We start from the raw sequence: 17,829 nt of genomic DNA, 5'->3' as shown, positions 1-17,829 counted from the left end.
TGAAATCAGTCCTGAATATTCATTGGAAGGACTGATGCTGAAGCTCCAATACTTTGACCATCTGATGCGAAGAACTGACTCATTTGAAAAGACCCTGATGCTGGAAAAGATTGAAGGCAGGAAGAGAAGGGGATTACAAAGGATGAGATGGTTGGATGGCATCACCGACTCAACGGACATGAGTTTGAGCAAACCCCAGGAGCTGGTGATGGACAGGGAAGCCTAGTGTGCTACAGTCCATGGGGTCACAAGAGTCGGACACAACTGAGCAACTGAACTGATATACTTTCAAACTGCTAACCAATATTAGAGTTATGAAAAAATATTTGATAAACTTTACAACATAGTGGACTGCACTGAAAATATAAATGTTTTAGATTCTAACTAGCATACCATTTTAACATGCATTATATAGCAGTAAGATGTGACTATTCTCTAGTAAAGTACAATAATGTGTTTAATATTATAAAAAATAAAGATATATAATATTGCATAATGACAGAATGAATTTTTTTAGATGATTTCTCAACCAGAAAGTGACTCATTTTGCTAAAAGGATTTCTGAAATAGCCCCTCACTGATATAGTACTTGGAGAATGCTGGTGATGTAGAGGATAAAAGCAGACATTAAAGCTGATATAACATCAGGAAGACCATAAGGAAATAGAAACAGCTAAAGTCAGATCCACTGGTAATTGATATATGTAATAAGTGTAAGATAAAATTAAAATGCTTAGAAATAATTTGTTGAAAAATCTACTGAGCTATTTTAAAAGGAAGATTGTACAAAGCCTCATATAGAAGTCCAGAGAAATGTTCTGCTCTAAGAAAGTCACTGACTAAATGATAGGCAGTAGAAACCTAAGAAAAATTGATGAAGTTCCAGTAGGACCCAGAAGAATGCTCTGCTCTGACTATCCACTTGAAATTCATTTAAGGATTCATGTCAGACTTTTCTGTAAGGTAATGGTGGAAATACTTTAGTCTTGGTAGGTACCAGAATTTGGTTGACTGTGATTCAGCTTTTTTGCTAGAATTATTTTATAAACTAACTTGGAAAAAGTTAATAATAGAAAGGCCCCGATCCTAGTCAGTGACATTAGAGGAATGGCAGAGAGAAGGCAGAAGAAAGGAGGCACAATCTAGTGGCATTCACAAGCCAGATACCACAGACTGGCTCATGAGAGTGTCCTTTACCAGTAATGTGGTAAAGAAACTACCAGCTCAATAATATCTTTTCATTATATTTTGATTAGTAGATTTTTATAGAAATTAGTATAAGGATTGAGTTTGGCCTTTAGATGGTTAGGATGGAATTGAAATGGTCTGCTTGCACACAGGTGAGGGAACATTCATAATCATAGGGAGAAACTCTTAATCCACTAACATCTTTGGTTGTATCTATATTCTCATAGGTCAAGCTAGAGGATTTGTGATAAATTTACCTAAATTCCTGACAGGCAGAATATGTAAACTTATGTACAAGATTCTTTATGTGTATTAGTACAAAGACTTAGAAATTATAACCATAAAACTGACATATTCTATTAATAATGACATAGTCAAAGATATTTAAATTATATTTATTTCAATATGTATTTTATCAATAAATCAGGTTTATTATAATGTCATACCAAAATATATAATTCTTATTTTAAAAATAAACCTCTATTAACTCTAAATAATACTTGTTATTTTTAAATATATACAAAATGATTTAAACACCAATTGATCAGTATAGCCAAGATCATAATATACAGAGTTACCAAAAAAGACCTGGGTATTTCTTTCATGATGAGTTTATGTCAAGTTATTCTATATTTTACATGAACATTATTTGGAAATGTGACTTATATTTAATCAAACCATTGTTAAAATACTATAGAATAAATGCATTTCAATGTTTTTTTTCTGTTGCATCTCTGTTAATATGGCATTGGCAAGAAAAAAAAAGGAGAAAAAAACAGCATCATGGGGAATAAATTTGAAGCATAAGGCTACTCTAGATTCATAAAACAGCACTGTGGGAAGTCCAGAAAATAGTGTGGGAGGAGGAAACAAAAGAAAAACTAATGAGGAAGAAAGTTGAGAAGTTAAAGAATTATAGAATAATAAAAGCACAGCAATTTATGTAGGAGTGCAGTTAAAGGAATCTTATAAAGTCTTTGACCTTAATTCTCAGCTGTTCTGAAATTAAATGAAAGAAAGTATTTTATTTTCCTCAGTGGTAAAACGAATGGATTGGATCAGCTGACCTCAAAGCACTCTTCTAACTTGAATTTCTTATGCTTCCAGGAATTGAAGTTACTGACTATTAATTATCACATAATAAATGGAAATGTTACATGATGAAAAATATCAGAAAACTACTTTCGCACTGTTTCTGTGAACAAAGTGTATTCATCCCTAGTGGTGCATTGAATAACATCAACCTCAAAAAAACCTTGAGAAAGTATGTGAACTGTAACTCATTATTTAATGCCTGAAAATATTATTCCACTTGGAAATGCCCCACTGCACCCAATGAATTACATATACCTTAGATAAAGATCAAATTTTTTTAATATCTTGATTTGTTATTAATAAATGTTTATTGATTAATTAATCACACACACATATTTTTCTCATTAAGCTGACTTTCTCCTTTTCCCAACAGATATAGATTATGGATATCTAGATACAGACACAGGCCTTCCCCAGTGCCTCAGTGGTAAAGAATTCGCCTGCAATGCAGAAGACATTGGTTTGCCTCCTGGGCCAGGAATATCCCCTGGAGGAGGAAATGGCAACCCACTCCATTATTCTTACCTGAGAAAGTCCATGGACAGAGAAGCCTGACAGCTTACAGTTCATGGGGTCACAAAAGAGTCAGACACGACTTAGCAATTAAATAACAGACAGAAAGAGAGAGAAACTAATAGTTAATGAGAGACAATAGTCTTAGCCTGGAAAAAGTAGGAGGTATTAATGCTACTATATTATATTCTGAAGGAAAATTATGCAATCTAAACTTCAAAACTGACTGCAGGATGGGCTTTTTATCGCTGTCAACTTGAGGAACATCCTACTACTTTTAACATTTAACAAATTGAATCAAAGACCATCCATTTTTTTTCACTTAGTAAAACAGGTCATTACATTATTTTGAATCTAATTCATAACTATTGCATACACTTAAATAAGTTCCCTTTAATGTATTTTTACTATATAAGGGACTCCCTGCCTCAAGTCTCCTTAAGCTTCCAGTAAATGTATGAATTTACTCTACTTCACTATCAGAAATGCAGCAAAATGGTTAAAATAAGTGAATCACCATTGTCATGGAACAAAGCTGTACTGAATGAAAGTTGTCCTGGGAGAACTTTTGCTGGAACTGGGAATTGGTTTTGGGAACATAAACTCACTTTAGTGCAGTGGTTCTAGAAAGAAAAGCCTTCTTATTGTGAGGGTTGAACTTAATGAGGAAAATACAATCCAAACATGCTACGGTTGACAAATATTAACTTTGAAAGAATTTCACTTTTATGACAACTACATATAATTGTCAGGAAATAATATTTAATGTTAATCCCAATCTAAAATTTCAGAAAATGACAAGTAAAAGGAAAAGTGGCCATAGTGTTAAGATTACCTAGTTTGAAAATTACTTTTTAATTCATGATTGAACATAAAATTTTAGGAAAAATAAATATCAATTTCAATAGAATGCAAGAAAATAAGTTGTTTATGAAATACATGTTAGACATAAAGAACAAACAGGATAGTAAGAAAAAACTAAAATCAAGATGATATGCAGATGAATAAAATAAGAAAATGCTGCAAAGAGCCCTGTAATGCAATGCAATTTAAAAAATCAATTTTTGAGAGGTATATTTATAAATGTGTCCTAATGAAAGAAAGAAATTAAAAAAAAAAACATGATCATATATAAAACATAATAGCTCAGTTCAATTCAGTCACTCAGTCCAGTCCGACTCTTTGTGACCCCATAGACTGCAGCACACCAGGCTTCCCTGTGCATCACCAACCCCCTGAGCTTACTCAAACTCTTGTCCATCGAGTCGGTGATACCCTCCAAACATCTCATCCCCTGTTGTCCCATTCTTCTCCCCACTTCAATCATTTCCAGCATCAGGGTCTTTTCCAGTGAGTCAGTTATTTGCATCAGATAGCCAAAGTATTGGAACTTCAGCTTCAGCATTAGTCCTTCCAATGAATATTCAGGACTGATTTCCTTGAGGATTGACTGGCTGTATCTTCTTGCAGTCCAAGGGACTCTCAAGAGTCTTCTCCAACACCACAGTTCAAAAGCATTCTTCGGTGCTCGGCTTTGTTTATGGTCCAACTCTCACATACATACGTGACTACTGGAAAAACCATAGCTTTGATTAGATGGACCTTTGTCAGCAAAGTAATCTGTCTGCTTTTAATATGCTGTCTAGGTTTGTTATAGCTTTCCTCCCAAAGAGCAAGCATCATTTAATAACATGGCTGCAATCACCATCTGCAGTGATTTTAGAGCCCAAGAAAATAAAGTCTCTCACTATAACCATTGTTCCCCATCCATTTGCCATGAAGTGATGGGATTGCATGCCATAATCTTCATTTTTTGAATGCTGAGTTTTACATTTAGCATGATGTACTCGCTGGACTAGAAGAAGCACAAGCTGGAATCAAGATTGCTGGGGGAAATATCAATAACCTCAGATATGCAGATGACACCACCCTTATGGCAGAAAGTGAAGAGGAACTAAAAAACCTCTTGATGAAAGTGAAAGTGGAGAGTGAAAAAGTTGGCTTAAAGGTCAACATTCAGAAAACAAAGATCATGGCATCTGGTCCCATCACTTCATGGGAAATAGATGGGGAAACAGTGGAAACAGTGTCAGACTTTATTTTATGGGGGTCCAAAATCACTGCAGATGGTGATTGCAGCCATGAAATTAAAAGACACTTCCTTAAAAAACTGGAAATAGAACTGCCTTATGATCCAGCAATCCCACTGCTGGGCATACACACTGAGGAAACCAGAAGGGAAAGAGACACATGTACCCCAATGTTCATTGCAGCCAGGATATGGAAGCAACCTAGATGTCCATCAGCAGATGAATGGATAAGAAAGCTATGGTACATATACACAATGGAGTATTACTCAGCCATTAAAAAGAATACATTTGAATCAGTTCTAATGAGGTGGGTGAACCTGGAGCCTATTATACAGAGTGAAGTAAGCCAGAAAGAAAAACTCCAATACAGTATACTGACACATATATATGGAATTTAGAAAGATGGTAACAATAACCCTGTGTATGAGACAGCAAAAGAGACACTGATGTATAGAACAGTCTTATGGACTCTGTGGGAGAGGGAGAGGGTGGGAAGATTTGGGAGAATGGCACTGAAACATGTATAATATCATGTATGAAACGAGTTGCCAGTCCAGGTTCGATGCACGATACTGGATGCTTGGGGCTAGTGCACTGGGGTTACCCAGAGGGATGGTATGGGGAGGGAGGAGGGAGGAGGGTTTAGGATGGGGAACACATGTATACCTGTGGTGGATTCATTTTGATATTTGGCAAAACTAATACAATTTTGTAAAGTTTAAAAATAAAATAAAATTAAAAAAAAAAAAAAGACGCTTACTCCTTGGAAGGAAAGTTATGACCAACCTAGACACAATATTAAAAAGCAGAGACATTACTTTGCCAACAAAGGTCCATCTAGTCAAGGCTATGGCTTTTCCAGTAGTCATGTTGGATGTGAGAGTTGGACTATAAAGAAAGCTGAGCACCGAAGAATTGATGCTTTTGAACTGTGGTGTTGGAGAAGAATCTTGAAAGTCCCTCGGACTGCAAGGAGATCCAACCAGTCCATCCTAAAGGAAATCAGTTCTGAATGTTCATTGGAAGGACTGATGCTGAAGTTGAAACTCCAATACTTTGGCCACCTGATGTGAAGAACTGACTCCTTGGAAAAGATCCTGATGCTGTGAAAGACTGAAGGCAGGAGGAGAAGGGGACAACAGAGGATGAGACGGTTGGATGGCTTCACCAATTCCATGGACATGAGTTTGAGCAAACTCTGGGAGTTGGTGATGGGTTAGGAGAAGGCAATGGCAACCCACTCCAGTACTCTTGCCTGGAAAATCCCATGGATGGAGGAGCCTGGTAGGCTGCAGTCCATGGGGTGGCAAAGAGTCAGACACGAGTAAGTGGCTTTGTTTTCACTTTTCACTTTCATGCATTGGAGAAGGAAATGGCAAACCACTCCAGTGTTCTTGCCTGGAGAATCCCAGGGATGGGGAAGCCTGGTGGGCTGCCATCTATGGGGTTGCAAAGAGTCAGACATGACTGAAACAACTTAGCAGCAGCAGCAGCAGCAGCAGGGAAGCCTGGTGTCCTCCCATCCATGGGGTCACAAAGAGTCAAACACGACTGAGTGACTGAACTGAACTGAATCAACAGCTGTGGAGAAGATATAAGGATAAGTATGGTTTAAGAAATACAGAGATTGAAAACTGTATTAAATCCAATAATAACTACTGAATAGCACTGTAGGCTTGTGTAGCTGCCCCTTGAACAATTTTAGTTGCATATCTGAATTAAATTAAAATTAGTTGCAAACTCCTTAATATGTTAAGATTACAAATAACCCTCTTTTCTTCCACATCCTTAACTTTTTCTCCTTGTGTCAGTTATGTTATTGACATGATTCTAAACTCCTTTAATATTATAATTATTTCTTAAATTGATTCTCTCTTTTGGTGTCTGAAACATATTGGTATAAAATTCTTTGTTTCTTTTTAGGGGCTTTCGTAATAGTCCTAGTGCTCAGTCTCCTTGGTCTATATAATCTATGTTAGTGGCTTGATTATTGCACTCCTCAGTTTTCTGGAACACAAACAAAACAAAAGATAGTACTGTTTACATAAGAATTAGTCAGAAGATGCATATAGAGAGATACCAGATCGGAATATATATTACCAAAGAAAGAATATGGGGCTTTTCAGGAAGTAGAACTGAGGCAGTGGGTAGTAGTGAAAAGAAAGGTCATTCATATGTTAAGTATAGAACGTTATGGGTACCAGGACTCAAGAAGGATTATGTTCACAAATATAGCATGATAATATGTTCAGTCTTAATTATATGGAATAGAGACTAGCTCTTGTTCCTATAAATTTTTTAAAAAGCTAAATTCTTTTATCTTTTCTAGTATAATATTTGTCATTTGTAAGATCATAATAGTGTGGTTTCTAATTCTTTCTTTTTCCCAATTCTGGTAAAAAAAATAAAAAGACAAAATCCTTATTATATGTTTATCTATAATGAGATGGAACTTAAACAAATAAATAAGTAAAAACAGAAAATGACACCTAGATGATAAAACTGTTTTTAGTGACATAACAACATTGCTGGAAGGAATATTTCTGGAGAATAAAAAAGAAACTCTACTAATGCCAGTGAATTGAGAGGGTTACAAAGAGAACTACAAGGAGGGAAAAAATAAAACTTTTTGGTGATGCTTTTCCATAGTAGAGAAAATCACATAACAAGCAGAAAGTCAAAGCAGTAAAACAAGTGGGGAAAAAAAAATGGTCTACTGAAAGATATATAAGAGGAGTACCCTAAATGATTGAGGTAATAACTTTCTTTGAACTAGATTTATTGTTCAGAGCAGGCAGTAACATAGAAAATGTGCAACTCCTATCTTCAAAAGATCAGAGAATAGTTTTTTCTGAGAAAGCAGCTAGCCTTCAGAGGGAAGGACACATCTGCAATAAAAACTATTAAAAATTATTTAGAAGCAAAGTTGCCAATTTAAATGTTGAAACATGTTCATTACAAAAGAATGTCATGGGTCAAATCAAGAAGGAATATAAAACTGAAAGGAAGCACATGTACGACAACAAACAAATGTGCAATGACACACATGTCACCGATTCATAAACACACACATTATATACAAAGGAACACTCACACACAGATACCCACACACCTACAAACTCACATAAACAAAAATGCACATGTATATATGAACATACTAGTTGCATAGTCATACATTAGATGCTCATGTGTATACATGTTGCTGCTGCTGCTGCTAAGTAGCTCCAGTGGTGTCCGACTCTGTGCAACCCCATAGATGGCAGCCCACCAGGCTCCCCCATCCCTGGGATTCTCCAGGCAAGAGTACTGGAGTGGGGTGCCATTGCCTTCTCTGATGCGTGAAAACTGAAAAGTGAAAGTGAAGTTGCTCAGCCATGCCCGACTCTTAGCAACCCCGTGGACCACAGCCTACGTGGCTCCTCCGTCCATGGAATTTTCCAGGCAAGAGTACTGGAGTGGGGTGCCATTGCCTTCTCTGATGCGTATACATATGCACAGACAAATTTCACATATACCACTTGTGCATACACAGATATATACATACAAACCACACAAGCACACACAAGCATATGACCAAACACACAGTACATGATCACATGATACACAGAAAAACACATACATTGAGATAACATAAGTATTTCTACCAGTCTTTCAGCTCAGTTCAGTCACTCAGTCATGTCTGATTCTTTGTGACCCCATGGACTGCAGCATGCCAGACTTCCCTGTCCATCACCAACTCCCAGAGCTTACTCAAACTCATGACTGAGTTGGTGATGCCATCCAACCATCTCATTCTCTGTCATCCCCTTCTCCTCCCACCCTCATCTTTCCCAGCATCAGGGTCTTTTCCAAGGAGTCAGTTCTTTGCATCAGGTGGCCAAAGTATTGATGCTTCAGCATCAGTCCTTCCAATGAATATTCAGGACTGATTTCCTTTAGGATGGACTGGTTGGATCTCCTTGCAGTCCAAGGGACTTTCAAGAGTCTTCTCCAACACCACAGTTCAAAAGTATCAATTCTTCCAGGCTCAGCTTTCTTTATAGTCCAACTCTCACATCCATACATGACTACTGGAAAAACCATAGCCACGACTAGATGGACCTTTGTTGGCAAAGTAGTGTCTCTGCTTTTTACCAATTTTGCTGGGAGAAATATCAATAACCTCAGATATGCAGATGACACCACCCTTATGGCAGAAAGTGAAGAGGAACTAAAAAGCCTCTTGATGAAAGTGAAAATGGAGAGTGAAAAAGTTGGCTTAAAGCTCAACATTCAGAAAACGAAGATCATGGCATCTAGTCCCATCACTTCATGGGAAATAGATGGGGAAACAGTGGAAACAGTGTCAGACTTTATTTTTCTGGGCTCCAAAATCACTGCAGCCATGAAATTAGAAGACGCTTACTCCTTGGAAGGAAAGTTATGACCAACCTAGATAGCATATTGAAAAGCAGAGACATTACTTTGCAAACAAAGGTCCATCTAGTCAAGGCTATGGTTTTTCCAGTGGTCATGTATGGATGTGAAAGTTGGACTGTGAAGAAGGCTGAGCACCGAAGAATTGATGCTTTTGAACTGTGGTGTTGGAGAAGACTCTTGAAAGTCCCTTGGACTGCAAGGAGATCCAACGAGTCCATTCTGAAGGAGATCAGCCCTGGGATTTCTTTGGAAGGACTGATGCTAAAGCTGAAACTCCAGTCCTTTGGCCACCTCATGCGAAGAGTTGACTCATTGGAAAAGACTCTGATGCTGGGAGGGATTGGGGGCAGGAGGAGAAGGGGACAGCAGAGGATGAGATGGCTGTATGGCATCACTGACTCGATGGAGTCTGTGTGAACTCCGGGAGTTGGTGATGGACAGGGAGGCCTGGCATGCTGCGATTCATGGGGTTGCAAAGAGCCGGACACTACTGAGCGACTGAACTGAACTGAACTGAAGGAACAAAAATCACTGCATTAAAGAAAACAGATTTTTTCCTTCCACTTTTATTGAGATATAGTTAACATACACTATTTTATGAGTTTAAGGCATGCAGTATAATAATTGACTCATTGAAATGATTACCACAATACATTTAGTGAACATCTGTATTGCATATAGATACAAAGAAAAAAGGAAAAAAAAAAATCTTCCTCCTGGTGAGCACTCTTAGGATATACACTCCTAATAACTTTCACATTTAACATACATTAGTGTTAATTATGGGGCTTCCCTGGTGGCTCAGCAGTAAAGAATCCATATAAAATTCAGGAGACATGAGTTTGATCCCTGGATCAGGAAGATTTCCTGATCTGAGATTCAGCAAAGGATAAAAATGATGCTTCCTTGAGTTCATCACAGTGCAACAACTAGAATGAGTAAGAGCAGACAGAGGGGTTATCTGAAAGTCCAAAGAGGTAGAACAAACAGTAACAGAACCTCCTTACAGCAAATCAAGGCATTCCTAGGATGCAGTACTCAGCCCAGTGATTGGCTGGCACTTTAATGGCAGCTTTCTCTGCGTCAGAGGGGCAGTAAGGTTGAGGCTTATAATGGAAGTGCCTTAGGTGGGTTTCCCTGGTGGTTCAGTGGTAAAAAACTCACCTACAATGCAAAAGAGGTGGGTTCAATCCCTGGGTTGGGAAGATCCTCTGGAGAAGGAAATGGCAACCCACTACAGTATTCTTGCCTGGAGAATCCCATGGACAGAGGGGACTGGTGGGCCACAATCCACAGGGTCACAAAAGAGTTCAACACAAATTAGCGACCAAATAACAAAGCGTTGATTATATTTATCATGTTGTATGTTATATTCATCCCAGGTACTTACTTTACAACCAAAGGCTGTAGTTTTGACCATCTTCATCCAGTTCCTGACTGTGAGGAACCACAAAGCTGGTCTTTTTCCATGAGTTTATTTCTTTCTTCGTTTTTGAAGTATAATTGACCTGTAACACTATGTGTGCCCCCAGTGCACAACAGAGTGATATACTGCTATGCATTACAAAATGATCACCAAGATAAGTCTAGTTACCATCCAGTATCATACAAAGCTATTAATTTATTACACATAACATTAACTCACATCATAAATTTCATACTGTTGATTTATTCATTTTGTAACTGGAGGTTTGTATTTATTAATCTCCCTTACTACTTGTATTCTCTCTCCACCCACTTTCACTCCGGCAACCACCTCCTTGTTCACTGTATTTATGGTTTTGTTTCAGGTTTCTTCATTTGTTTTTTAGATTCCAGATACAAGTGAAATCAAGGAGTTTTTGTCTTTCTCTGTATGACTTATTTCACTTAGCATAATACCCTCTAGGTCTCTCCATGTTGTTACAAATGGCAAACCTTCTTCCTTCTTTATGGTTGAGTAATATTCCATTATATACATATTTATGCAAAATTAAGATTATGTATACTATAAAAATAAAAGAAGAATTCCCAAGTTTAATTTAAACTTCTCTGATAATTATCTCCAATCAAAATACATGAAAATTGAAAATGGAAACATAAAAACAGAATTAGATTTTTAAAAAATAACCATTTGACAATAACCTAAAATTTTCTCACTAACATTTAGGAGAAAGAGAATGTCAAATATAAATTTATGGTTTGCTAATTTTAAAAATTAGAGATTTCATTGAGTTATAATCATTTACTTTGGTCAAATATATTTTATTGTGGAATCCTTCTCATTTGAAATCTAAAGTCATTTTACTCAAGAGTATTTCTAGAATTTGCTCATAGAGATAACACACCAGGCCATACAACAGACAATTTTCCTAATAACACATTCTGACTACAGCTTGGTTTAGTCTCCTCTTTCTGAAAAGCCAGGCAATAATGATATAATATAGATTACTTTCAGAAATACTTATGACAATGCTGCATGAAGCAAAACCCCCTAACTGTTATCATATTTAAATTCATATGTTTTGGTTCTAGTATTCTGAACCATTTGTTTTCCCTAACTAAATGCTCAGTCATTAGTCTGTAAGAACACTAATGTTTTTTCTTACGGTATATGAGGTACTATGAAGTAAAATTTTTGACACAGTATGTACAATTCTCAAGGTTTCCCAACAACAATATTCTCCTGGAATCATGCTCAAGAAAGGGTGTAACAGATATGAATTGAGAGCTAGGAGAGGAAAAATCACTTCAGTTCAGCCACTCAGTCATGTCCAACTCTTTGCGACTCCATGGACTGCAGTATGCCAGGCTTCTGTGTCCATCACCAACTCCCAAGGCTTGCTCAAACGTATGTTCTTTGAGTTGGTGATGCCATCCAAACATCTCATCCTCTGTTGTCCCCTTCTCCTCCTGCCTTCAATCTTTCCCAGCATCAAGGTCTTTTCAAATGAGTCAGTTCTTCACATCAGGTGGCCAAAATATTGGAGTTTCAGCTTTAGCATCAGTCCTTCCAATAAATATTCAGGATTGACTTCCTTTAGGAATGACTGATTTGATCTCCTTGCAGTCCAAGGGATTCTCAAGAGTCTTCTCCAACACCACAGTTCAAAAGCATCAATTCTTCAGCACTCAGCTTTCATTATGGTCCAACTCTCACATCCGTACATGACTACTGGAAAAACCATAGCTTTGACTATACAGACCTTTGTTGGCAAAGCAATGTCTCTGCTTTTTGATATGCTGTCTAGGTTGGTCATAGCTTTTCTTCAAAGGAGCTAGAGCCTTTTAATTTTATAGCTGCAGTCAATATCTGCAGTGATTTTGGAGTTCAAAAAAATAAAGTCTGCTACTGTTCCCACTATTTCCCCACCTATTTGCCATGAAATGATGGGACCAGATGCCATGATCTTAGTTTTCTGAATGTTTTAAGCCAGATTTTTCACTCTCCTCTTTCACCTTCATCAAGAAGCTCTTTAGTTCCTCTATGCTTTCTGCCATAGTAGTAGTCACTCAGTCATGTCTGATTCTTTGCAACACTGTGGACTGTAGCCCACCAGTCTCCTTTGTCCATGGGATTCTCCAGGCAAGAGTACTGGAGTGGGTTGCCATTCTCTTCTCCAGGGGATCTTCCTGACCCAGGAATCGAATGCGGATCTCCTGCATTACAAGCAGATTCTTTACCATCTGAGCTATGAGGGTGGTGTTATCTGCATATCTGAGGTTATTGATATTTCTCCTGGCAATCTTGATTCCATCTTTTGCTTCATCCTGCCCGGCATTTTGCATGATGTACCCTGCATAAGTTAAATAACCAGAGTGACAATATACAGGCTTGACGTAATCCTTTCCCAATTTGGGACCAGTCTGTTGTTTCATGTGTGGTTCTAACTGCTACTTGACCTGCGTAAAGATTGCTCAATAGGCAGGTAATGTGGACTGGTATTCCCATCTCTTTCAGAATTTTCCATAGTTTGTTGTGATCCACACAGTCAGAGGCTCTGGTGTAATCAATAAAGCAGAAGTAGATATTTTTATGGAACTCTCTTGCTTTTTCTATGATACAACAGATGTTGGCAATTTGATCTCTGGTTTCTCTGCCTTTTCTAAATTCAGCTTGAACATCTGGAAGTTCTCAGGTCACATATCTTTGAAGCCTCACTTGTAGAATTTTGAGCATTACGTTGTTAGCATGTGGAATGAGTGCAATTGTGCAGTAGTTTGAACATCCCAGGGTATTGCCTTTCTTAGGTTTGCAAATAAAACTGACCTTTTCCAGTCCTGTGGCCACTGCTGAGTTTTCCAAATTTGCTGGCATATTGAGTGCAGCACTTTCACAGCATCATCTTTTAGGATTTGAAATAGCTCCACTAGAATTCCATCACCTCCACTAGCTTTATTTTTAGTAATGCTTCCTAAGTTCCACTTGACTTCAGACTCCAGGATGTCTGGCTCTAGATGAGTGATCACACCATCATCATTATCTGGGTCATTAAGATCTTTTTTGTATAGTTCTTCTGTGTATTCTTGCCACCTCTTAATATCTTCTGTTTCTGTTAGGTCTGTACCGTTTCAGTCCTTTATTGTGTCCATCTTTGCATGAAATGTTCCCTTGGATATCTAATTTGCTTGAAAAGACCTCGAGTCTTTCCCATTCTATTGATTCCTATTTTATTGATCACTTAGGAAGGTTTTCTTATTTCTCCTTGCTAGAGTTCCAAAGAATAGCAAGGGTAGTAAGAAAGCCTTCCTAAGTGATCAATGCAAAGAAATAGAGGAAAACAATGAGGAAAGATACATATTGCAGTTAGCAAGAGGAAATGCATGCTGCTCAGTCATTATGTGTGTGACTCTTTGAACCCACCATGTTCCTCTGTCTGTGGGATTTTTCAGGCAAGAATACTGGAGTTGGGTTGCCATTTCTTCCTCCAGAAGGTCTTCCCAATCTAGGAATCAAATCCCCAACTCCTGTGTCTCCTGCATTGGCAGCTGTATTCTTTACCACTAAGCCACTAGAGAAGCCGAAGAGGAAAGTCCTATCACAAATTGTTACTATCCTCTGGAGCCATATTTAGAATTACATTTTGGCTGCTATTAACACTTTTCTCCAGGTTACTTCTTGTGCACATATGTGAAATAGTTCCTCAACTGTGTGTGTGTGTATGTGTATGTGTGCATGTATTTTATAATGCATCGGATTATTCCACAACTATTTTTTTCTTTCAGGACTCCATTGCTGTGCTGGGCCATGCTATGCTTAGTCGCTCAGTTGTATCTGACTCTTTGCGACTCCACCATGTTCCTCTGTGCATGGGGATTCTCCAGGCAAGAATACTGGAGTGGGTTGCATGCCCTCCTCCAACGGATCTTCCCAACCAAGGGATCGAACCCTGGTCTCCTGCATTTCAGGCAGACACTTTACCATTGGAGCCACTGAGAGGCCCATGAATACTGGAGTGGGTAGCCTATCCCTTCTCCAGGGGATCTTTCTGACCCAGGAGTCGAACTGAGGTCCCCTGCATTGTAGGTGAATTCTTTACCCGCTGAGCTACCAGAGAAACCCCTGGGACTCCATTATGGACCCTTATCTCTGCACATATTTTGAGATATTTTTACTGTGTGATCATATGTGATCAAACTTTATCTGTGGTATTCTTGGAATAAAGAAGTCCTCTAGAGAGGACTTTGTTTGCTTTACTAGGTACCAGGCTTACCAACAACCAAGAAATGTTTTAAAGTAACCCCTTGCCTCCAGGATTGCTGGATCTGAGAATGCTTTGTATTTGGATAGAAACTCACATGTGCTTTGCAGTTGTAAACTTTCTAAGTTTTGCTTTGTTTTCTCCTACTTTCCAACTATTCACTGTTTGATACAGGTGATTTCTTGCGGCATTTCTTGTGGGTTCATTTTTATTCTAGTTTACCTTTTAAATAAGTACTTCAGTTTTGAATTCTGTAGCTTTATGTTACCAACTTCTTTCATTATCTCTACATGGGAAGGGCCCTACAAATCTAAATTCCTTAGATTTTTATCCATAAGACAGCTACAAGCTTCTTAAACCTTTGCTTTTCTGGATTTCAAGTTTTGCATATTTGGTATCAGTATTTCTCTTATGTCCTGTTCGTGATATAAAGAGCCATTTTCTGACATTTTTAATATTTTGTGACAGAATAGATATTCAGACTTTCTTGTTTGTTGTATTCATGCTGCGAGTCATCCTTGCTTTCTGTTTCTAGCATGGTTGGGATATTGTCCTGATGCTTAGTCAAAATAGTCTATAAATTAATTCATAAAATGTCAGTGCCTCATTAAAAAAAATCTAATGGTCTTTGTTTTTGTTCACTTTCTCAGTCATGTCTGATGCTTTGCAGCCCCATGGACTGCAGCACACCAGGTTTCTCTGTCCTTCACTATTGCCCTGAGTTTTCATTTGAGTTATATAGATGTGTATAACACTGATTTAGAGCTCCTGGTATAGAAAATGTTACTGTCTTAGGGTTTAAATGGCATCTCTGTCTATACGTTCTAAATATATAATCCATTTGTTTTTGTTGAATCCCAACAGACAATTGGATGTCTTAGGAGCACTTCTAATAAAACAATGCCAAATATATAAACTCCTTCCCATATAGACATGCAAACAAGCACACACACACCTCAAACCTAAACTATTTGCACTGAATTAGAAGTTTATTGGCTAACCAGTTTCTATTATAAGGCAAAACAAAACAAAACAAAGCAAAAAAAAAAAAAAAAAAAACAACACCTCAAAGAGTTTAAGTATCTTAAGCAGAGCCCACACATAGCCAAATGGTTAAAACTCACTTTCAAAGTATACCAACTCCAAGACTAGGCTTTTCTTCCCCAATCCAAGATAATCTGTGCAGTGATTGAAATATTATGCCTTTATTAAATATTTATCTGTTAAGATCCTTAGACTGTGGTATAAGTACAGATTTGTTTTGCTAGTTAAACAATCAACCAACTCCAGCAGTTATAGTTCACTGACTATATAGGATGAGTGGTAAATTTGAAGCTTTATCTAGTGCCCAAATATTTTATTGAATAAATTAACTTTTTCCCTGTTGAACTTATTTGGAGGTAAGCACCAGTATTCACTGTAAGTCTGGTGTGCTGCATTCCATGGGGTCGCAAAGTCAGATGCAACTTAGCAACTGAACAACACCAACAAACCAAGAAGCTGAGATAGACAGAGGCTGCTAGCTAAAGAGAGACAGAGATGGAGAGACACAGAGAAGGAAAGAAAAAAAAAAAAAGAGCAAATCAGCTGGCAGTAAAACAAGAAATGCCCATTTATTAGTCCCTATCTAGATCTCCTTCCCCATCAATGACATCTATCTTGCTACTAAATGTTTGGAAGGACCTTATCCAAATGATTAGTTGATATTTCAAAATTATTCAGAGTGTTTCTGTTGCTGAAAGTGCTGTTTAAAATAGAGAAAAACATTGAATATATGATATGGATGTCAGGATAGCTGTGATTTGACGGAAATGATGCACTTAATTTTTTTCTGCATTAAATAGAAGACAAGAGGGGAAGATATGAATTACATAAATAAATATGATTACTTTAAAACAATTATAGAACACTATGGGGGTTTTAACTAATGAGTTTGTAATTACTCGACCATAACATTTTAATTAAGATTGTAATTTGAAAATATGATTGGTTATTCACATGGGTCTTTAAACTTTTTTGCTATAATTTAATTAATTAACCCAAGTAATATTTAAGATTCCTTTAGCAAATGAGCCTAATAATTTGGAAGAAAATAGTATCATCAGTGGGAACATAGGTTAACACAAAATACTATTAAAAGTACTAATGTAGAATTCTATTACACTTAAATATATCCTACTACAATACACTAAATATGTAATACTTTTTTGAAAAGAAACTAAATGCTTAAGTTAAAAATAATCTGCTTCACAGTATTTTTATTTCTCTATTTCTGTTTCTAAGAATGGATGTTTATAAGGTGGATGTTTGTAAGGCAGATGACACCAACCTTATGGCAGAAAGCAAAAAGGAATTAAAGAGCCTCTTGATGAAAGTGAAAGAAGAGAGTGAAAAACTCTGGCTTAAAACTCAACATTCAAAAAATGAAGATCATGGCATGCAGTCCCATCACTTCATGGTAAATGATGGGGAAACAATGGAAACAGTGAGAGACTTTATTTTGGGGGGCTCCAAAATCACTGCAATGGCACCCCACTCCAGTACTCTTGCCTGGAAAATCCCATGGATGGAGGAGCCTGGTGGGCTGCAGTCCATGGGATCGCTAAGAGTCGGAATGACTGAGCGACTTCACTTTCAATTTCCTGCATTGGAGGAGGAAATGGCAACCCATTCCAGTGTTCTTGCCTGGAGAATCCCAGGGACGGGGGAGCCTGGTGGGCTGCCATCTATGGGGTCACACAGAGTCGGACACGACTGAAGTGACTTAGCAGCAGCAGCAGCAGCAAAATCACTGCATATGGTGACTGAAGCCATGAAATTAAAAGACACTTGCTCCTCGGAAG

The sequence above is a fragment of the Bubalus bubalis genome, chromosome 13 (genome assembly GCF_019923935.1).
Source record: "Bubalus bubalis isolate 160015118507 breed Murrah chromosome 13, NDDB_SH_1, whole genome shotgun sequence".
NCBI classification, from domain to species: domain Eukaryota; kingdom Metazoa; phylum Chordata; class Mammalia; order Artiodactyla; family Bovidae; genus Bubalus; species Bubalus bubalis.
The sequence above is the reverse complement of the archived record's forward strand: the minus strand, read 5'-3'. Positions refer to the sequence as shown.